Source organism: Falco biarmicus, chromosome 5 (genome assembly GCF_023638135.1).
Source record: "Falco biarmicus isolate bFalBia1 chromosome 5, bFalBia1.pri, whole genome shotgun sequence".
NCBI classification, from domain to species: Eukaryota; Metazoa; Chordata; class Aves; order Falconiformes; family Falconidae; genus Falco; species Falco biarmicus.
In genome coordinates this window covers 79,415,045-79,439,749 of record NC_079292.1, presented here as the reverse complement: position 1 = coordinate 79,439,749, position 24,705 = coordinate 79,415,045, and the positions used below count along the sequence as shown (strand labels likewise).

General features: G+C 38.7%; 1 long non-coding RNA gene across 1 annotated transcript in view; it reads right to left on the bottom strand.

The window, feature by feature from the left end:
• Positions 1-4,010: 4,010 nt before the first annotated feature.
• Positions 4,011-24,705, bottom strand: part of LOC130150818 (uncharacterized) — an 82,224-nt gene continuing 61,529 nt past the window's right edge. Inside the window, exon 6 of the long non-coding RNA XR_008822395.1 lies at positions 4,011-4,089. This is a non-coding gene — a long non-coding RNA (uncharacterized LOC130150818). The remainder of the gene's footprint in view (positions 4,090-24,705) is intronic.

Genomic DNA, 24,705 nt, shown 5'->3' with positions numbered 1-24,705 from the left:
CAGCAGGGTACCCTGGCTCCAATGATCTTAATATTGCAAGTGCTAAAGACTGCAGTCTTCCAACAGAAAATAAAACTGTGTTCCTCTATGCCTTCTTGCAAATACCAAACTCACACTGTATTCCATCATTAGAAAGGCCTGTCAGTAAAAAATATTTTTCCTTTAAAAAAACCTCATAAAAAGAACACTGAGAAATGCTCCTTCTGACAGCTTCTTGCTCAAGCCATAAACTTTAATCATCCTCCTTTTCTTTGCAGATTTCCTGGGATGTATTAACAACTGGGGAGACCTACTCTAGCAGATTGCCAAGACTGCCAATGGTTTGTAATTTGAGATAACTGGTACCAACAAAGAGGTCTTAAAAGGAGATCATCCAGTAAGCCTTTGGAGACGTCAGGGTTCAGGACCCAATATTGTCTAATGTGCACTACCAGACTTTCTGAGAGTACTGTTGAGAGTCCTCCTCTATTACAGCTTGCAGCAAGAGAAAGAAAAAATTAATGAGAACAGTTCACAGAAGAGCTGCACTGTCTTACAAAACTTCAGAAAAAGACATCTTTGGAACAGGGAAGAGAGTAAGGTAGGAGGGAGTAAGGTCCTTTGGGTTTGCAGAAATTTGAGAGAGCTGGATTCATTTCACAACTGTACCACATCCTTCATGATCTTGCGCAAATACTTGGGTCAGGTTTTAAAAAAAGTTCAGTTCTCCTGGCTTCTTTAGATGCCAAAATAACTAGTCAGACTTTCAAAGGCAAACTGCAACCTGGTTGTTGGTCTCCCTGAAAATGTTACAAGATGAGCTGACCCACGCTGAATGCTTTTAAACATCTGGCTGGCTGCAACTGTTGAAGCTATGCATCTTCATGTATTCACATCTGTGCTTCACTTCCACACCTGTAAAATGTTACGTTCCTACCTCTGTGAGCTGAAGAGAACAAATTTGCAATGTCCATGGACCAGCTTTGAGAAACTCCAGTGATAAGGTCATATAAGCACAGAGATTGATACAGGGAATCTGTTTCCTGGGGATCCATCTCCTTCTTCTGGCTCCGACAAGAAGGAAGCTGTGATTCTACAAACCCCAAACTCATGATCATGAGATGCCACAGATGCCAGGGTAAGTTGCTCTAAATCTGCAGCAAGTCTGGCCTTCAGGCTAATCACAGGAATGAGGAGGGCACTTTTCTCTCCTTTCTTTAACTGAAACAAGTGCCCCCTCTAACGTGTCTGCACTGAGTTCAACTGTTTGCTGTGCAGGTTACTATTATACTGTAAGTATAGTAGAGAGATACTTAGATCAAGATCTGACTTCCCTTCCTAAATTTAGCAATGTTCTTTGACAGCAACAGGATACTTAACCAAACAATTCAGATCCTGGGTTTGAGAGACTATGTCAATACAGACATCTTAATGTATCTTCAAACTCCTAAAGGTGTCTTAAAATACACTGCATCTACCACAAAGGTCTCTAGCTTGCTTAAAATTTAACTAAAACTTTTGGACTTGGATGCATTCAGGTTAATGGACCCAACCTCAAACCAAATTCCTGGCATTCCACACCACCCTTGTAGCATCCCCTCAGAGGTAACACAGTGATTCTTGAACTTATTTTTCCAGAACAATTTCGAAGCACTTTAATTTGCTACTCATTAGGGTGAGACTAGCACAGGTAAAGACCTGAAATACCTGCAGAAGTTCTCTCTTCCATCCTGCAGCTGGGTCCAGCAGAAGCTGCAAATCAAAAGCCTTGCCAGCAAGAATTTCACACCAACCGATTCCACATTCTGCTGCCATTTTTTCTAAGAAATTGTTACATTTGGTAAGTTTGATTTGAAAGATCCATCAGGAAGACATATTAATAGTTTTCTGCAGGCATTAAGAGTAGAGGGAAAGCACATTATTAACACTAGAGTATCACTCTTAAGCTGGGCAGGAATCAGGCACAATAAAACATAACGTATGGGCAAGTACATATAGTCTTTAGTTATATATAATATTTATATATATATATATAGTCTTTAGTTATATATATATATATAGCCAAGACACAGCTATTATAGGGCTGCACTCTTGTAGACAAAACCCAAGACAGACATAAGAAGTTTATACTCTGATTTTTTCCTGTGGATATATCCACAGGAATGTCTTTGGTTGAGGATCACGTATTTTTTATATACATTTTCCATAAAAATCAACAGCCTTTCTCTAGCATTCAAGTCATTATCCGCACTCCCTACATTACCACATCAACATTTTATTTGAAGTATCAGTGATAGCATCCCATCAAAATTTAATAGCCACTTTCTATAATTGAAGCGTATTAACTCTTGGTTTCACCCATGGTAAGGTTTATCCTTCCTCTTTTAAAATTCTAATGATACTAAAAATAAAATACCTTTCTACAGCATGACTCAGAAATGCGTAATACTCCTTTCTTCAACTCATGGTAAAGGAAGCAGATACGAGCAAAGGCAGAAGAATTCTCTATTCCAGTCTACAGCTTTATACTAAATCTTGAGTGTCAAATGAACAGGGCTTTTAAGGAAAATGTCAACAACTGTAACAGTTACATAAGATACAGTTAGAAAAATATTTTGCAAGGAAAAAATGACAGTTTCTGTCATTTGAGAAGATGATTTATACTTCAGTTTTAGAATGCAAGCAGCCAAATGCAAGTGACCTGAGATTTATGAAAGGAAATCAAAGAGATTTCACAGCAAGATTACAAAAGGAAAATCATTAATGGTCCTATATCAGCAGTTCCTCTCTGCACTCCAGAGGCATCTGCATAGTCTTCCTCTCAACATGATGCAAAAAAAGAAAGAGAGGTCACAATAACAGATCTCCCTTTTGGCATTTTGTGCTAACTTGCTCGATTTACAAAGGCCATCTGGTGCTGTTTATGCTGGCCTTTTTGCATTGTGTCTCCTGTTGTTCTTCATGGATGAGCATGATTCGCAGTTCACATTAACTGTGTTTTAAGTTACTTTGCAAGAGTAACTTTATGCATAAAGAATGTGTAGCTGTTGATGTACACATTCCACACATGACAGAACACAGTGAAAAGGATACCAAACACAGGGATGTCCAAATAGGAAGAATGGCCGGTCAGGGGAGCTGGCTTTCATTGCTGGCTCTATTATGTACTTCCTGTATGACTTGAAATGATTATACGAGCCCTTTGGGGCTCAGTTTTATCACTTGTTAAATGGAGATCATAATGCCCTATCTCACAGTGATACTGTCAGCTTATTCATTAATGGGTTCAATTCAGTGCTGGGCAGATGGTCAATACAAATTTTATGCATCACTGAAGTAACATTTAACCTCAGAACCTAAGTGGCATATAGCCCTGTGCCAGTCTCTTAGCAGTCACTGTATAAATATTATAAATTGACATTGCTGAACGTATTTGAGAGACATGATTTGTTAGTAGTGCTGATTTCACATTCCTCAAATTAGAAATCTACAGGATGACAAATGTGTAAGAACATGTTCTTTAAACATAGTGCAGAACAGGTACTAGCACATCTCCTTGTAATGGTTATAAATGACAAAGAAAAGGGAAAATGGTACAACCCCTCCATTGAGCGTACAGTGATTTAAATGAATCCCTGAAATGATTATTTTTAAGTCTTAAGAATGACCATTCCTCTTAAGAATAACCTCCAGATAGTATCTGGAGGGATTTTGGTTTGGTGTGGGGAGAAGGGTTGTTTTTACTGGCCTCTGCAAAAAAACTAATTTGTCAATGTGACTGCCATTTACCTGTAGAAATACAGCTACAATTCAGCAGAGTAATGAGTTTAAAGATGTATCTTAAAGATATTTATAAAGAAATAAGTACTTACTTTGCTTACTCTGGCAATCAAACAAAAGAAAAAAGTCCTTTTCGAAACATCTTTTTCAAGGTTTCTCAGGACTATTTTTAAACTTCATTGCCAGAAGTAATCTACCACAAAGACCTAAGCAACAGCAAGAAATGTATCTCCAGTGTGATTGCTATGCATACCTTGTCATTTCTCCTCATAGATGACCAATCTTCACTTCTGTCATCTTCTAACTTGGTTCCCCAGTAAATCATTCTTTCTGTTTCAGAAAAGAAGAAAAAGGAAAAAAGAGTAAAATGTATGTTATCATTATGAGGGGAAAAAAAGTGACAGACACACAGACAATAAAGGTAGGCCTTCCAAAGTCTTTTCTGCAGGTGCGGAATGTGCTTCTGTAGAAGACCAGTGTCCCACTTCAAACTTACTTTGAAAGCCTTAATTCAGGGTAAGTGGGGCATGAATGGAACTTTTAGAGGGATGACTTTACCCTCAGGGAAGCACTATGACAAGGTTTCTGAGACTACTCAATTTAGCTGCCATAAACCTTGAACGCTTCAAGTAAAAAAGTCTCCTCTACTTCCACAACCAGGAAATTTTTAAGAAAAGTTACCAGATACAAGTATTTCAGCCTTTACTCCTGAATATCAATTTTGTTTTCAGTCCTTTAAAATTACTATAGCAATTGGTAGCAGAAAGTTTAACTGTGCTCAGACTAATCAATCAAGCATGGACATCAATACATCAAGTATACATTATTATTAAAATACAGCTTTCAGCAGTTTAGTCTCAGTAGCCAGTGATACTAACATGTTTTGATAATGCATTTGTGTCGGTAATACCTTTGCATATGCTTTGTAATCACAGTGAAATACAGAAACCACTGATTACATATAAAAATATATCCATTATGGTGAAATAACATTTTTTGTTTTCTTATATTGTGATAGTGATAGAACTATGGGGAACATGAAACAACACTCTAGATATATTATTCTGGGTCATCCCAAAGAAGTGATCCTATGACTGTTCTCTGCCTATTCATCAGACCACATGCTAAATCTATTCACTTCTTAACGTTTCTAGTTTTCTTCAGCTAATGCTGCTGCTGTTTTTTGAAGAGAGGTTACTCTTCTCCACAAGATCCTTAAAATTTGTATATAGGCAACAGCCCGTCAAATCTCCTTGAAATGTTGTCTTTCTCCAATGAAAGACGTCTCCCATTTTGGCATTTCTCCATCTGTGACCACCATAATAAGCAACTGCTTCAAGACTTTGAATACTTTCTCACAACCTCACAGTAGAAAAATTATTGCCTTCATTAACAGAACAGGAAGATAAAGAGACAGAGAGAGGACACAGCTCACTTTAACTGTCTAAGTTAAGATGACAGAATTATATATAGTGTCAGCAGATACAGGGTCCTTCAGAGACAAACCTGTGGGACATATCTAACACAGGTACACTGAACCAACCCCTTAGGAGCCTCTCCCTTCTTCCCTCTGCATAGCAGCAGCTTAGGAATAACAATCACCTACACATGCACTTAAATTAACATCTACATGCAAGTGAATATTCTCTTCACTGCCAAGTCTAAGAGCAAAGTCTTGTAAAGATTTAAGCATCCTAAAGATGAGGTTTGGGTTACCCACTGTGAGAGTGAAATACAGTTAGGCACCAGAGTTCCCCACACAATCTACAAGAAGAGCAAGACTTCAGATTGGTATTCCCATGCTTGGATATCAGACAGGTCTTCATACCAATGCCTATTCACTACTCATTCCAATCTTCTCTTTCTGTGAAGATAGCAATCATGTTAATATTATGGTTTTATAAGCTTTGTTTTTTTCCTTCCCCTTTTTTGCTTTAGGAACCAAACTGTTTTTCTTTCCCCTCCCCGCCACGTGTTTCAGTATTGCTCTTTTACCCCACAGTATATCTTTATACTTTTCTATCATTTTTCCTTCAGCAAGATTTTTCTCTTATGTTCCTGTTTCCATAGTTCACCTAAGTACTATAATAGTCTGGCTTATTTTTCTCAAAGCCACCTTCTTAGCACTGCTTTATTTTGCTTTAGTGTCAGAGACCAGCTCCTCTTCTTCTGCTCCTTTAGTGACATAATACTTTGCTCTCTATTTAACTTGCTCTGAAATGTGCCAGTACATCTGTGTACCATTCTGAACAGCTGAAAGAATTTATTTTAAATTGTCACTCAGTTTATTAATAAAGAAGAAAAATGCGTGTGTATATTTTCCTTTAAAACAGAATATAGGTACTGTACAAAAATGTACGGGAAAATAATCTTTAGCCTCAGTCAGACATGGGGCCAATGGGAACCCACAGGCAGAAAAAAGTCCAGACACAAGATGGGATAGAAATGCTACAGATAAAGAAACTCTTCAGACTTGACCGCCTTAAAACTGTATAAAGAGTATGTGTTGATACAGTGCCATATTGAGATTTTATAGACATGGTTTTCAGACTATTCCATTATTACAGTAGGCTACAATCCTGCAGATGTTTAGACATTAAGAAATTTACTCAGTCATGTCAGTGTTTCATGACTGGGTCTTAAATTCCTTCTCCAGTGAGTTAATAAGAAAACCCTCACTCCTGGATTTATCACAGAAGAGCAGCAGTTGCCATATAGATTTGTGTTGAAACATGAGAATGTACAAGAAGAAACACCATATTAAACTTGTGTTTTCTGAAATGAACTATGCCTATGCTTCAAGGGCTTCAAGGACTTAAATATGGAATTCAAATTAAAGATGTGTTTAAGTGTTTAGCACCAAAAAAGGGTGCTAAAAGATAACCTCAAGGATTAATGGCTGACCGTGGACATCAATGTACCTGTTTTAGCTTAACCTGAATATGTATTTTTGAAGGCCAATGGGATAAGCTACTCTTTTACCATGGCAGGTTTTAATACAACAGGATTGTTATTTGAACTCTTGATTTTTAAATGTAATTCTTACACATAATGACAGTAGTGCAGTGCAAAATACCAAACATTGTATAACTGACACGTAATATCCACTAAAATGGAAACACCACAGTTCACTGCATAGCAATGCAAGTTGCTTACTTTATGGAAAGAAAGGACAAATTATTCTTCTAATTGATTAAAAAAACCCAAAACTTGACTGACTGGAACTCCATTATTGGGGTTTTTTTTGACCACTTGACAATATCATGCAAGTGTTCTGTTTTGAAGACTCACCACCAAGAGCAGTAGGTTTGAATCTACATTACCTCTTAGCTGACTTTCAGAAAGTGGAACTCCATTGCCCCACTTCTACATGAGTTACTTCCTCCATGCAGTGAAAGATTAGTGAGCTGTAATTTACAGTGGGCCTTAACTAGACTATTTTTCCAATTTTCACAATTTTTACAGGTTCTCTTCCCCTCCTCCTCCTCCCTGTACTGTTCAGACTGCTGACTAATCTTTCTTCAGGGTTTTAACATTTTTTTCCTCTGATATTCAAAGATCCCAGGTGTATGCCACCTGCTTCATGGGCTGAAAGTATTTGCTTTTATTAATTGGAAAATCTGAGATCTGAAACTAGCAGCCAAATTCCTACAAAGAATTAAAAGCACCTGCTCTGAGTGGATCTCTTTAGGGAAATGTTTCCTTTCAGAAACATACAATACTAACATAGCTCATAGAAATTAAATTTCAATAATCTAATATATCATACAAAACTTTCAGAGTCACTTCCTTGCTGACTGTCTTCCCACAGAAAGTCTTGCTCCAGCTAACTGCTATTAAGAATACTAAAAAAAATTCCTTAACTTGCCCAACTAATAACACTCATGTAGAAGAATCAAATGCTCATTTCTGTTTCACATGGACCAAAGCATTTGTTCACTGAAACATACTGTTAAAAAGCAACCTAACCACAACTGAAGTACAGGTCTATGCTGGCCATCACGGAGATATCACCTCTACCATCATGACCAGGCTAGAGTTATTCCTTTAAAATGGTTAATTAATACTTGCTATCTTGAAATAGGAATCCAATTTAATAAAAACTGGTTTGAATTCTAAATGGTCCTGGAACAATCCAGTGCCTCAGTGTTAGCTTGCTGGGCCTGATACTGCTTTTTACTTTATGGAACTTTATTGAACTTTCAAGAAAAGAAGTATCTCCTAAATAAATCTTGGAAAACTGTAACTCATTTCTGCTTAATCTCTTCCAAGATAATCTTGGTGGAAGTAAAAGAACATATGAGAAGCATAAAATAGCATTTGTGTTCAAATGCAGATACATGACTGACATTTCAGAGGTAAACCCTACTAAAACTCAATGGATAAGGCTTAAGTAGGAGCTCCATGAAGTGGCACCACTAATCCCATTTTAGGAAAGTGTTGCTTATGACTATTTTTTTAAATTATTTTGTATTTGCCAAAAGACATCCTAGGTGTGATAACCACAGCTATTTCCTATGCTCATAAGCTCCACAGCCTGACTGTGCAACTTCACTAAAACACTTCTATACAAAATGCAAATTTTTGTGACGTGATGCCACTTCAACCAACAACAGAAAATTGCTTCTCAGAGTCCTCAAAACACCTGCAAAGACTAAAAGAATGGGGTTTATGCTGAAGCAATATGGAAACAATCAAGGCAAATCAAAGCCATTATGTAAAGAAGCAGGTTACTAAAAATTATTAAGAGCAAGCTAGTTACTGATTGTATTTGAACAATCTTGTATTCACTGTCATTGCAGATGAATGCTCATACAATTAGCTCATTTGCAAACGGCTGGAATGTGTGGACTTAACCCCTGTCTTACCTGGTGTTTGACAAGATGCACTGTGCAGGCCTGTATGCTAAAATATGTTACTGTGAATCCAATCATACAAATTGCAGGGTTTAGCATAAGAATGCTCTGGCCTATGGCAACTATAGCCCAGGGTGATTTTCCACACAGTGTGACTAACATGAACACCCACAGCACTTCTGCCTATTTATTCCGTATATGTACCACTTGTACTTTTTTTCATAACTACAGTCTACTAATCACTGCTGGAAATAAGACAGTAGGTGGGACAGACCCCTGGCCTGGTCCAGAATGTTAATTCTATAAGTTCTTATGATTTTTAACTGAGGGGACTGTGTTTCTCAAGGTTTTGTTTCATACACGTGCATATTGATATTGCCACATACTTCTCAGGCTGTAATTCACAATCAGTAAATGCTGTGCCACAGTACGAGCAGGAAGAACATCACTGCAGATGGAGAAGTGCTGAAACTGAAGTATATCTAATTTTTAGTTCCCCAGCATTTCTCTGATTCACTGCAGCACATTTCACAGTAGAACTTCTGGCTACTGTTAGCCATCAATATCTAGTGCTTCATACTTTACTGACAATTCCCATGGAAAAAGCTTTGGAAACAAAAAAACCCCACAGACATTATCAACTGTGCATTGTGAAAACAATTACGAAAACTGTGAATGCAATAGCAGATGTGCCTCCTCACAGAAATTTCACTCCACTCATGATATAACAGGAGCCACACAACTACCAGAAGGTTGTGTCCCCTGGGACCGAACTGTGTGCAGCTAAGAGTGTGTTGCGGGCTTCTGGGTGAGAACCTCAGAACATCACCGCTTTACAGCATCTTTGGACCTGCCTGGGGGAACAATATACTTTCCTTGTGAGCTATGTGAAACAAACGTACTGCTATTTTAAGCAAAATATGGCAAGGACCTAGAAGAAGTACTGACACGGAGGATTCCCAATGAATTGGTCAGGCAAACCAAGGTAGGTAGCCTGAAAGTGCACTTTTGCTCCTGTGCTGAATCAGCAGTTGCACCTGGTACTGCTTTTGATCCTTTTTATATCTTTAATGAACAAGATATGTAACTTTTGAGGTAAACCCATATTCTGGAATGTGCTGAACAAATATTTCACAAAAGGGGAAAAGTTTATCTTCAAGTAATTCTGCTGTCAAATGATTTATTAGAACTCAGAGCCAAAACAGGTAAAAGCCCTAAGGAAGTGCTGTATCTTTTGAATTATTCAATTCTAAGAGGACTTAAACTCTATATACAAACAGTAGAGCTGGTGTTTGGGAGGAAGGTGAGGAGCAGAGTTTTATAAAAAAGTATAAATGAAGATTTCCAGTCAAATAAAGATTTCCCATACATATGTCAATGCAGTTCTCTGCATCAATACCTGAAAAAGGAGCCAGCATTAAAGAAATGTATACTTAATGACTTTGCTAATGAGGTTACTTCTGTATCACAAAGTCTGGATTAGCCAGTGAATCTTACAAACTATCTAATTTGAAAAATAGCGTTTGGCAAAGTCCGCTGACATCTGCCACAACTTTATTTAGCCTTCTACATTCCCTGGAGGTACTGCATATGAGTTGTTCTGCAGTACCACACTATAGCAACTGCAGACAGAAGGGAATGTAGACAGACATGCAAAGTGTTTAAAATAGGAAACACAGGCTCTGTGCTGGGGGCTAGTATAACAGGTGTATATATATTGGGAGCTTATATTAATGAGGCTTCTGTTACACACGTACAAGGCTGCCGGTAGCCTTTTCAGAAGTAGATGGGTATTTTGGTTAAAGTCAGACAGAGTAACCTCGTAGTAACCTCTAGTCTGGCTCACAGCCACTAGAGAGGACTCTGAAGGACTGTCCCTTGGTGCTGCATTGATTAGATTTCTTCCCATAATACATCCAGTGTTTTTACTCAGTAAACTTTACTAACAATTGAATCAAGAATAAAGAGTGAGAAGGGAAATAAAAGCTGTTCTGCATGTGAAAATGGACCATAAAATTAACAAGGTTCTCAACATCAAGTAATTCTGTCTGCTCTATTGTGGCCAGAAGATCAGAGCCTGTAAAATACATAAGCAACCAAGGAGAAAAAAACAAACAAAAAAAATTTCCAGAATTTATATAACATCAAAGTCAAATATTTAAACACACAACACCTAAGAAATCTAAAAGCTTAACTTTCCCCACTAACATTTAAATATTTCCTTGCCTAGATATTGTACCTGCCTCATCTTTTGGATACTAGTTATGTTGGCAAACACACATTTTTCGCAATCTTTTACGATGCTGTGGAAATGTTAATATACAGGTTTCCTAATTTCCATGTCTTACTGTATCAAGAGTGCATAGAAAGCACATTTACAAAATCAAACAAAAAAGCCACACACTCTTAAATAAAATGCAGATGATAAACTGAGACATAACCAGTCTACAGTGGAGTAATTTTTCCTCTAAGAACATGAGCATCAATGTACTCTAATCTAGATCCTGTATAGTGAAAGTGCACTGTTGTCAGTTGGACTATATGGCTTTTCATATTTCAGTGAAGGCAGACTGAGCCTGTCCACTAAGAGACATTTTGAATGTATAATACTTTAATTACAACTGTAAACAAACTTTCACAGAAAATTTTCACGTGAATGAGAACTGAGAAATGCGAAGATTCACCACAAAAGTCTCTCAGACTTGCTGAATTCTTAATGACATTTAGGTCTTCAGTCTTTTGCAGCATGCTAATCTGCCTTATCCAAAGACAGCTGGTACTGTTGATACAAAAGGTTGGGCTGGTAGAAAATCAGGAATCTGCAGAGTTTGGTGATGGATTACCAATTGTTTGCTAGAATGATCCTTAGCTGCTAAAAAAAGAGGCCAAATCATAGTCATCGGAAAGACAACTGTATCACTGAACGTTCCAAATAAACAGCCCATTCATTTAAGAAAGGAACGCAACTTTCTATCAATAATGAATCATCTAAGCTCTAAATAACAATTATAAAACTCACCTACTTGGTAATTCATATAAGAAAAACTATGATCTTTCTAATATACACATAACCTATTATGAAGTGTTAAAGTAGAAAGGATGAATAAGGCTGTCATGACTTCAACTATCCACACTGCATGATAAATGATAAATTAAGTAAATTATTTTGCAGTATCTAGAATAAGATGGGAATATAATACATGGGATTTTTTTAATAAGGCATATGAGAATACACAAGTAATTAATTTGTATCTTCTCTAACAACACAAGTGCTCAGAATGGTCTGTTATCCAAAAATAATCAATATAGATAGGAAGACTAGATACCAGACTAGACCTTAAGTGTATCTACTCAAGCTACATGTTATCATACTGGGGCCTGATATAGTAGAAGCAAAAAAAGCTTCTTGCTACATGAAAACAGGTGTGTAATATCAAAGGGAAACAATGTTAATGACCTTTAAATACTGGCATTTGTTTGAAGTCTTCTCCCTGAGATCTTTTAAATGAATGACTTCAGTAAAGTAAGGTCAAGAAGCAATAATCAGACAAAAAATAGCCAAGTAAAAAGTCATCACCGCAAGAAGCCTAACACAGCTGATACTGAATGTTAGCAAGCCTTTTTGCTTCTAGAAACATGGCCACTGCAATTTTCACATTTTTGTGCAAAAACCTGATCTGATCATTTTTGACCCTTTGACACTAACTATGGGAGAGGAATGAAAGCTGGCCATTCACCTGGCACTAGCTTACATTCCCAGCCACTGCTGATCTGTGAAGTCCTTTTGAGTGTCCAAGCACTGTGCAAACTTACTTGCTTGCAAAAACTTGGGAGTCTACATTCAGAGGAGAAAGGTCTTATTTAAAAAAGAAAAGAATAGTTTTAAAATAAGCCTTAATATCTTCATGAAAGAAAATGAGATTTTTTTTATGGAGATGTGTTTTGGAGCTTAAACCAATTGTGTGGTAAATACATGATATATTTTGCACCACAAATATTCAAAGGCAACCTCAGTTTTTGAGTGTCATATCCTTCCTATAGCCAACATTTCCTTTTCAGAAAAGACTCAGGAATCAGACGCCTGATACACTCCACCATTATAGTCCGTCCTCTGGATTCAAACAAGCAACGCATGCAACTGTAGGGTGAATTCCAAAATATACACTATCAACATACCCTATGAAGAAGCCTATTAAGTCATTTACGCCATAGGCATTTAAGTATGATGAACTAAAAACATATGTACTTATAAATTTATCTGACGCATACATGTGCAAGAAGTAACAAAAGTATGAGTATCAACATCACTAAAAAGCAAGCTGCTTCTGCAAACCACAGAGAAAGGCCATTTCATACAGAAACAGACTGCAGAATTTTGCAGGGAATCTAGTTTTTTATCCTCTCTACTGCCCTAGCATTTAGGGAAACTCTAGGCCAGGGGTCCTCATACTACAGCCCGCAGGCTGGATACGAGCCCCCAGGGTCCTCAGTCCAGCCCCCGGTATTTACAGAACCCACCCCCACCCCCCACCCCCCGCCGGGGGTTGGGGGGGAAACCCAGCAGCCGCAGATGACTGCCTGCCACTTCATCCGCGCGCCGGCCCCCTGGTTAAAAAGTTTGAGGACCCCTGGGCTAGGCCTTACCCCATCTTTGAGCAGAACAACAGTCAACAGCCCTTTTTACAGTTACTGGAAAGTTGAAGACCTCAGCTGAGGGATCCCAGAAGAGAGCTTTTAATCTATTCAGTTGTAGGATGCATTATCAATACGTGTGCTCTGCTGGTGGAGTACTTCATGTCTGCTATTTTAGAACAGGAGTATTTTGGCCAGCATTGTCCTGTAAAGTTCATTATATGCTCCCATGTGCTCTGAGGATAAAAGAAAGGACAGTGCAAGTCCCACTTTCAGTTTGTCAGCTCTGAATACAGTTTGTGACATTACACTAATAGGACAGAGGCAGATTACAGAAGGTAGGTGCAGGTAACTCACCACCAAGCACTTTCACTACCACACAGGGAAGTCTTCCTTTCCTCTTGGAGCATCTGTCTACAAGCCACAATCTTGTGGCTCACACACAGTAATCCCATGTACAAGAGTTCAAGTAAAAATAGATGGCAATAAAGTTCTGCCAAAAGAGGTGTCTGCTCTGGATCGTTCCACCAGCAAATGGTGTTTCCAAAAACTATGTGTGGAACACTGTGTGGCTGCTTTCCAGATGTCAGCAATGCAGACACATCTCAAGGAAGCAGCGGAACATGCTTGCTGCCTATTAAAATGAAACATGTAATGGGAAGGGACCTAGCGGACCAGTCAAACACAAAACATAAGCCCTTGTTATTGCTACTTTAAAAAAAAATCTTTGAGGTATTGCCTAAGGTACGGCTTATCAAAGCAGTAAACGTTTTAAAGAAATCTTGGGATATGTTTGTATTCTGCTTGCTGAGGCAGCTGTCCCTAGGAAGGATGTATTTCTAGGTAAAAATCACAAAAATATGCTATTACAGTTATGAATGCATAAGGCTAGGAAGTACTATCATCAGCTGCTTGGTAGTTCCAAGGTGGTTATTTTGAATTAATGGAAAAACAATTATTAATCCCCCAAGAAACCTAGATTTCAGACACTGAGTAAAAACTGCTCTTCTATAAGAGGAAAGCAAACCTTATTAACTCCTAGTTACACCTTTAGAGAATTGACTGGAAATCTCAATGTCTTATCTCGTAACCTACGATCTGAGTCCAGATCACCTGTGCCTTTGTCTCCAGTTTCACCTCAGCTAAGCTTCCTTTGCGTTCAAGTATCTTTTGCTACTTAAGTACCTATTTGTGGAGACTACTGTTCAACTGAAATTGCAAATCTCTTTCAGAACTTCCACCTTTATTTACTGATGGGCCAACAAGAATGTGTGAAATTAATTCATAATTCACATGAGATGACTTTGGACATTTTTAGTCTAATGTAATGGTCCTGCCAGTTTGACAACTGAAACATCACTCTTTCTTGCTGATTCTTTAATAAAAGCAAAGTCTTTGATCAATACTGGTTGAGGGTCAGTCTCAGAAAATGAGTGACTCAAGAAAAAGCTTACTCATGAGTAAATCCATGTGGAAGTGAAAATACAGGTAATATACTTATAGAGGTATGCTTTCACTGCAGTCGGTTATTCACTGGGATATGATGCTGATACTTTTATATTCACACTGTGTGACAAACCCTCCCAGTTAATATACTGTTAACATGACTTAGTCACATAGTTGTCATTTTTATCACTAAAAACAGTGATAGGTATATTTGCAGCACATTGGATGAACTTCAAAGTAATTTATAAGCACTAATAAGGAAGCATTAACACTTATTTTCGTAGGTGAAGAACACACGTACAAGACACTTATGTGCTTTTGTATGAATCACTGAGGCACAGGCAGAAACTGAACTCGAATTACCTACAACCTCTATTACTCCTATATGAACAACTACCTGAAAGAGCATGGTGGATGTAGGAAGCTGTCCTGAGAAGAACACAGAAAGAAGCAATTTTCAGTGTAATCCTCTTAAAAGAAAGTCTAGCATCTGTATACAATTCCCACCTCAAAAGCCAAACCCAAACCCCAACAAAACCCAAGAACAAAAAAGCACACGCTGTATTTCTAGTGAGAACTGTAGGCAGGTGGGGTAATTTCTCTGTCCCTCCTTGCTCAGTCCATGACAGCAATCCCTACCTGTCAATCAGTCTTGTTTGGAGGATTTACTCCCTGTTACGCGATTCCCCATTTTTCTTGCAGCTTTGAGATTTTACTGTACGTGTATGGGTGAGAAAGAAAGGAAGAATGACTCTACAGAAGGAGTTTCAGATGCTTTATTTTTACTGCCATACACACCGTTTTCTGAGGTGTTTGGCACTAAGGGTGCAATGTATTAAAATGATTGATTGATTGCATTTTAAAAATAGAAATACTGTTCTGATACTGGGATTAACTATTATCATTAAGATATGGCAGAATTTTAAACAGCTTTGAAGCTGTACCCTACTGTGAATGTAAAGCGCCCTTCCCCATCCCCCCCTTGCCCACAATACACACACACAACAGTTTTTCGTACAGGAACCAAGTAAATGCCACTAACTTCACTCCTCACACAGTAAGTACTCTATCCATAGGACTACAGTAACAACTCCATTGTGTCCTTTTAATTCCCGTCGTGCATTTTCAGTTTGCTTTCAGCAAACTTGTAGCCTCCCCCTCTTTTTTTTCTGAACAACATAATGTGCTGCTCTATGGGAGAAGCTTAATCACTGCTAGTTTGAAGGTTCTTCTTTTTAAATATCCTATATATTCTAGATCAAATCTTGGTTTATCAAAGGGGCTGCAAAATAATATTCGGAATAACTGGTGTAATTTGGTGGCCCAGTACAGTATAAGCAGGTTCTGATTCAGAGCTGGGTGAGTGACTGCAGCTACAGGGAGACCCTGCCAGCAGCACGTTCGTGCCAATAGAAAAGAACAGTTGATGGCATCTACCCAAGGTCAGCTCCTCAAATTCGGGAGCTGGTTTTCTTCCAGACACTGTAAAGTCGCTTGTTTAAATGCAGCCAGTCGGCAACAATTAAGCGTCTAAATAAAACATGCAGATTTTGTACTCCTTTTGAAATCTCCTCCATGCCACGCTGTTTATTTTCTATTTCTCACAGTCTTCATTATCCAACAATCAGGCTACAAAATGGCGGTCAGAGCGAGGCAGACATTTTGTAACTGTCTCATTAAAAGCCTAACAGAACAATGAAAATGCACTGAATGAAAAGAAGCAATCTGAGGAGCCAAAAGGAGCATGTAGCACTACGACGACCAAGCTTTTAAGCAAACGCTTTATCTTATTTTGTAGCAAAGTTAAAACAAAGCCGCACTGAGAAGCAACCTGACAGTATTTTAACCTTGTGCAGGCAAAATACAGTCTAGGGCAGCCCTTTTCAAAGACTTTCACTTCAGCAAGTACAGCTCGTCACCTATCTGAGCAAAGAGTCTTCTGTGCCCCTGTCTACTGTGTGCCATATGGACTCAAGACCACCCATTGACAGTGACTCAGTCACTATAATCTTAACCACATTCTTCCCTTGAAAGTCCAGACACTAATGTTTTCTATTACAGCTCCAGGAACTTTACAGTCTTCAGCACAGCTTTTAAAGCACTTGCAAGAAAATCACCAGACGAACATTTAAAGAATGGAGCCTACATCCATCTCTGCAGATAACTTTTCATTCAAATTTAACTCTCTAATGTGTAATAAGCTAGGGACAGCAAAAGCAGAACAAAGTAATACCATAGCTGATAAAAGCAAAAAGCCCCAAGAATGAATAAGCATGTTCCTTTTTTTCTAATTGTGTGCCCACCCAGGCTGCTCGTAGAAGTATTAGCAACTGACATATCCTAAGAAGCAAATATGCAAATCTTTAGGAAAAACTGCAAAACACATGCAGGTCATTAAAGATTTAGATACCTGCCAAATTTCAGGTTTTGGAGATTCAGACATTTTTATACTGTTCCCTGAGGAAACAACAACAACAAAACAAACAACAAAAACCCCACAAAAAAACCCCAAAACCAAAACAAAACCTACAATTACTTTTACACAAAAACCCTATGGTTTTGTCACACTCCTATAAATAAGAAATGGCTGAACAGATTTTGCTTACATTTTTAAATGATACTAAATGAGCAAAGCAGACAGGCTAACGTTATATTTTAAAAGAGAGGGATATAGGTTTGAAAAAAACCACCCTGTAATTTTATAATGAAAAAAGTAATCATTGTTGATTTTAACCCAGCTATCATTTTGAGGGACTTGCAATACAGAACTTAAACCAACAAAACAGGTAAGGAATATTACATAGGCATGCTGAAAACACAGGTATTTTACAACTGCACTGACATTAGAAGAGACTAAAGCAATGCATCTCTCTTCCCTCTTTTCTTAGGAAGGCTTGCACTCTGTGATGCTGCTACTTGATATTCAATGAACCATGTCATGAAAAAGGCAACTCAATGGGAAGAAATAGCTGGCCCCCAACAGCCAAAGTCAGGTAACTCTTCCCAGAGTACAGGTGGTACAGTGAACCAGCTACACGCAAAAACAGCTTGCAGAAGCTTATTTTGAAACTTTTGTCTCTTGGTAGTAAATGGAAGAAAGCTGGCGTGCGTGACTGCCTTGAAAGAAAACTACTTGGAGGCCCCAAAGAGAGCAGGGTAAAATGTTCTCAGAAAAGGGAAGAATTTACCCTGCTGTTTATATACAACTGACACATTTGCCAGTAACACTGTATCTCTCTGTGATTTTACATGTGAGAAATGTCTAAGCTACACACTGACCCTTCCCTTACAAGCCCCTAAGAGAGACTGCAAGCAAAAGAAAGGTGGTTTGTTTGGGCCACCTAGACCTGTAGTATATATAAAAGGACAGGAGGAGAATTATTACCACAGCTTGTACCCTCAGCAGAGACAGAGCTGCCCGGGGCAGGCACATGTGCAATGCTGTTAACATATGGTGGAGGTTCGAGTCCAGACTGTACTACAGCAAGCCCTGAAAGAGCCACGTCTGAAGAGTCCAGCTGCTAACCAACTCCCTCCAGCACTCACATGAAGGCTGTCTCCTACAATACAATATAGCCTTGTGTTTTATGGGAGATGTTATTTCTCCGAGACACATTTTGCAGCGTCCCGTATCTTTGCGGTGGGGCTAGCAATCTGCCACACTGCTGTGACAACAGGTGGGGCAGCTCTTTCAAAACTTGAACAAACCTGCCAAAATCCAGATGACTGCCAAGCTTACTACACAGATGCTATGTTCAAAGGTTACAACACATCTCTAAAGCCACTGATTTAAAAGCATCGTTCATTACAGTTGCCCTTTGCTTTTGTTACAAACCCCCCAAATCATGGAAAGAATTCTGACTTTTGTTAGAAACATGAAGAGAGGCCAAAGTTGATGAAGAGGTTCCCTAAGGGTTGTGATCCTTGAGTTAAGCTAACTCCAATCTGAGCTGGGAGAAAAAAGCTCTGAGCTGACACAGGGTTTCACACTGAAAGTGTGGAAAACTGGTGGTTTGACAAGATTTCCTTGCAAAGCCAGGTGAAGTTCGGTGGTTTCTGTGATATTTCACAAAGAGTCACTGGGTGTCTTTGAACTTCAAACTTACAGCAGAATCCAGCAGCTGCAAACTTAAACATAGCAAAACAAAGATTAAGAAAAAAATGTCTGTGTGAGCTCCTGGGAGGAATATACTGAGTTTCACCTGATGACATTTGAAAAAGCAAAAGTCTGCACACTCTGTTAACTTCAATTTCAATAAAAACACCACGGAGGTACAGTAGAGGCACAGTTGCATTACACTTTTGACTTACCTAAGTGAGGTACTGCTGGGTGGACTGCAGATTCCCTCTTAACCTGGCTGCCCACTGCTGTTCTTACAACTACTCACACTGATTTCTACCAGTTACATGGTGCCATCCCCACAGGCTGCATCACAGCCCCTTTTCTAAAATCACCAAAGATACCAAGGCTTACTTTCAATGATCAGGAGGGAATGAAAGAGAAGTTGGTTCTAGCCCTTAATTTGGAGAACTGGAATTAAGAAGACCAAACAACCACATGGGTTTAAGGTTTGAAGCAGTATTTTTCTTCAAATAGCACTTTTCATGTCATCTCCTCTGCAACTGCAAGCTTTAAAGGCTGATGAAACAAATGGCTTGGATTCAATTCCTTGAGGGGTATTATATTAGTTCACAACAGTGTGAATCCCTGTGCTATTTGGTGTCTGTTAGCTAGCTGATGCAGAATATTTTAAGCATCCTCAGTCTTCTGGTCACAATAAAGAGCAGCTTGTAAGCAAGAGAGGGAAACCAATGTGGAATAATACCATTTGCATGGGCAGCAGTGGTCTACAGGCATAAAACTGATCAGCTTTGGTTTGCTGTATGTTAGAATAGGAATAATTGTATCATGTAGGGAATACATAGTATTTTATATATTGGAAGGGCTTTTCTTAATAGCACTGAAAACAGAATCTAGCAGCGCATACAGTTGTAATGGAAAAAGTAAAAATTAATGCAGGCATGCAGGTAACAAAAGAAGAGTAAAGGACTGCAAGCAGAAAAAAGAGAAAGATAAAATAGGAAAGGAAAAGCAAGATGATGACAGACAAGAGTAATGATTAAAAAACAACTGACAAAAATTTAGTTTAGAAATCATACTGGAAATCAGGTAACAGATAAAAAGACTAAGCATGTTAATTATGGCACATTTCTTTGATGTGCTTTTTTCTTAAGTGTAGTAAACTTTCTGAGCAGTAAAAAATATTACTGTTGTTTAATTTTGATTCTAATGTTAAATCACTAGAGAAAGAGGAAAAAAATCTTAAATTTTGCAAGCACAGTTTTGTTCTTTGTGGTTCCATGTCTTTGGTGAGCTATTCCTTAACCACTTGTAAATGCTGGAAATTACATATGCTGATCCTAGAATAATAACCCGTGCCCTCCCCAAGTCTCCTTTAACACAGGAAATTATCCTTTAACACAGTAAAGCTGTAAGAAAATTAACCATTTGTATTAAATGGTTAATCAGATCACCTCAGGGTCACTGCAGCATTCTCCCTAATGTTGTAGTTTCAGTCTATCTGGGTGAAGTATTGGAAAAGAAAAGCAGGAAAATATTTTGCAGAGAATCACAAAGTATCACATCTGGCTTTTTATCGTATAGTTCTGTGTCTGTTTTTACAAACCTATTTCCTAATGGAGGAGTGAATAGTTACACAGACAAGAGAGCGTCAAATTGATACAGCTGTGAGCATGCAAGTGCTGTGGTTTTGGATTGTGAACCTCAATAATACTTAAGTTGTAAAAATCATCTGGAATAAAATGAGCTAGAGCAACAACAAACCCCAGAGTGCTTTCTTGTTAGGTTAAAAAGTACTGGATTTACCATTATGACCTAATGTATCTCTTTATATACATTCCGCTTCTCTTCATCATTTATGTAAGACCAGTTGCCGTGACAACTAAAAGAATTGTTTTAATAAAGCAATGTCCCCCTATATTTTAAGTACCGCAGGTTCCTGAGACAAAGAAATCCACCCCACAACTCCAAAGACACAAATCAATACAACACAAAAAGAAGCCAACGAAAGGAAAGGAGAACCCTGCACACAGAATGAATTTTGCATGGAAGCGGTATTTCTGGTCCACAACTCCAAGTACACGTTTACTGCTTATTATAAGCTTTATTACTGATACCTCCTACATCTGTTACTTCCACCTGTGTCCCCACGGCAAACTGATCAAAACCTCTGCCTCTTAATTGGATTCCAGTAAAGTAAGCATAACACAACGAACAATGCAAGTATTGCAAGGATACAGTCTTAAATGCTAAGAGCGCTGTACCTACTGAGACCAAGGCATCAGTTAAAATCTGATGTGAGGTAGTGATGAAAGGCTGACGAATTGCCAAGGGAGAGCAGATCCTGTACATCCAAGCAAACAATCTTCAAACAAGACTACACAGATGGCTCAAAGGAGGTATGTCTTTGCAGGATCAGGTCCTTGTAGCGTAAGTAGCAATCCTAAGGTTTACTCTTAATTACAGAGATATGGAAGTGTATTGGTCAGTACAAATAAGCGGGGCCTGGTGGGAAATGCTGGGAAGAAGAATGTGAACATCTTGGTTCACTGGAGTGAAATGCTAGCTCTAGCTCTCTAAATTCCCCCTGCATGTTGGCATTCTTCAGATAGGCACTTCTGTGTGCTTTGTGCTGGCTTGGATTGATTTCTACCTATTCCACAAAGTTATCCAGACCACTAACAGTTAACAGAAAATGTACAAAAGAGAACAATCACACATTGTCAAGGGAGATGAAATTAAATATCCCAACAGACATTCCTGTTCATATGACATTCTGGCCAACAGGCTTCCTCAGATACTACAGTGATAACAATAAAATTAGTCTCATTATTAATGCTAATTCAGTGGGAATTTAATGGAATAAATAGTTCAAATTAGCAATTTCTTTTAGGAATTCTGGGCTGGCAACAGTAGCATCTGTCTCTCTGTAAAAGCAACAACAGACAGCTTAAACTTTAGGTTTGACACCTCTGCAACATTAAGCATTACATTACTAACCCAGACCTAGGTAATCACTCTCCTGCCAACCTTAATGAGTTTTCAGCCAGCTAAGTGAGCTTCAAACTAATGAGCACAGGTAGTATTAGCAGCATCATGGTGTTCGCAAGGGACTGGTATATCTGCCTTAGAAGCTTATCTCTTGTACTGACACATCCAGACAGTGCCTGGGACCCAGACTAGCCAGCCAGAAGCTGGTTTGGGTACATTCTGCTAAAATGCGGTTCTGGCAAGGGCTTCAACCTAGTTCTTACTTGTGTGACAGTGAATACACTGAAAAACAGCGCTTGGACTACCAGGATGATTTGATTAGTGGCACAGCATGACTGGATTTGCAGCTGATGCACTGTGTTAACTCAAGTTTGAAGTCTCTTGCCACTTCTCTATTGCATTACCAATTTAAACATCAGTAGCACTTGTTCTTCAAAACAGGCTCCCGAAGGATCAGCTGACTCAAGTGAAAAGCACCACTCCACAAAACTAGAGGATTTTGTGAGTGAATGAAGTTAACGTCCCAGTAACACTTGAATTGGGTCTGTAGTTAACACACTCAGAGTTATATACAGCTTTTATGCTCTTCCCCCCACATTACTTATTTACTGAAATACTTTTAGAACTGTGTAATTAATGCCATGTTTCTGATTTTACACAGGAGGCTCCTTTTTAAAGGTATTTTGAAGAATAAATACTTCACGCACTATTCCATGTAAATTTTTTACTTTTAAAAGCTTCCATCTACCACATTACATATTTCTGGGTGGGAATCACAGATTATCTAGTTTAGAATTGTTGTTTACACGAGTTTTACATTCAAAGTTTCCATCTTCTATTTCTTCGCAACTGTGAGAGAGTTAATCTCACATCTTAATGGTAGTTTGCCCTTAATAAGAAAGCATTAAAGCAAGCCAACAATAATAAGCTAAATGAAGGCCATTCTTTTGCCTTTTGTCAATATTTTCATAGTGACAAACAGATCAAACACAGATATTTTTAAGGCTTTTATTTTTTCCCTCTTTTTAAATCATAAACCCTTTGGTATATTTAATTTCAAAATGAGTTCCCTGTGGATTAGGCTAACACGACCAATTAATGAAACCTTCCCAAATTCTGCTGCATCTTAGGTGGAAAAGTACACAGAATGTTCTTCTGCTGTCTCTCCCTGCTCATTTTCTAGCTGTTCCTCTTTCTCCTACACCTAAACGCCAAACCATCCATGTTAATCAAAAAAGTTTCATAGCCCTATTCCGAGACTTCAAAACACTAACACATTTTTCTAAATGAATGAAGGATTTTAGACTATATTCAGAGGAAAATACTCAAGTACCCAAATATTTGCTACACCACACAGATATAGTTGGCATATTCATGTGGGAAGTCCCCCCTGCAACATGAACTCAGCCCTTGAAAAGCAGAGGGAATACCTGCATTTTGTGACAGTCTGTGCAGGTACTACTTGGTGTCTGGTTGTAGAAGAAGGGTTTAAAATTTTTGAAGACTCAATGGACTGTTATTCTCAAATCTGTACCAGTTTTACAACTTCCTAAGCAAGGTCACAAGACACTTCTGCCTGTTGAGAAGTTTTTGTAGGACCTAACTAACTTTTGCGTACAAGGGCATTGGCCAGACTCTGAAAATACTCCTCCTTCTGCAATATTTGCTTGTCAGAGGGGATTTAATTTGCAGACTTGAATGTCCTTTCTCCTGTCCTTCGGTCCCTATGGTTATATATGACCAAGGTCTCCTCAATGAAATGTAAGTACAGCTGTGAACAACTGCTTTAACATATGGACACAAGCCTTCCATTAATGTAGTAAGTTGGGGCTTGGTTCCCCACCCCCATTAAATCTGTTTGATGGTTCCTTTTCCTGGAAAAACTTTCATACAAACTGCAGACTCTGGTCCACCTGCAGATGGACATGAAAGCAGCAGTGGCAGTCACGGCAATGAGACAGCCTATGGATGGGGACATACCATGGCTTCAATGCAGAGGGGAGGTCCAGGCTGGACCGCCCTCCTCCTTCACGCAGCTGAATCAGAGAACAGAGCCTTAATACTAGAAGCAAAAGTGAGAGAAAAAGCTTTCTCTTCCATAAATCACTAACTCTTCCAGCTGGCCACAGGCAGCTGTCATGTCTACCAGCACAAAAAGAGCCCATCAGGAAAATGCCATGAAAACAGCCTGGGATCACCATTTCCTTAGTTGTTCAGTGCCCTGCCTGGCCCTTGTCCACAGTGAAAGTGTCCCCTCTAAAAATTTTGCGAGACTGTAAAAGCATTGACAAATTACTTACAAATGGCATCCTAAGTTTTAACAAATTTCCTTTGAGAAAGAGGCAGGCATGCAGCGTGAACACAAAATAATGAATGCTAACTCTCAGAGAAACAAAAGTCCCAGTTGCAGCTCCAGAAGATTATGAATTTCAGCTTTAGCACGGACGCAGTTTGGGTTACTGACCATGTATTTGAAACAACTGAAATGTTGTTTTTTTCTGTGTTTATTTTGCAGCTGGCTATTTTTAAGGTCACAGTCCCTGCTAAGGGAGGAAACCATGTCTCTAGGGTATTGGGAGTTAAACAGAGGAAAGAAAAAGGCACAGAGAAAGTAGCAGCCTTACAGAGAGAACTCAAATGTTTTGTTTCCTTCCTTGTTCAGTCTGTAGTCAAAAAAGAACTTTACAGTAAACATTAGCTCTTTTTTTTTAAAAAAAGCAACAAATATAATTCTGAATTTCACAGGAATTCTTTTTTAACTTTTTCCCTCCTGGAATCCCTTCTGATAAACCGCAATACAAAAGGACCTTACCACTTGTCAATCAGCTTTTACAGCTTGAGAGGTTAGGCTTACCACCCTCCTGTCTGCAGTGACTTACGGCACCTACATCAAACCAAGTATTTTGTGCAGGCAGCGTTCTGACTTGGAGATATGAATAA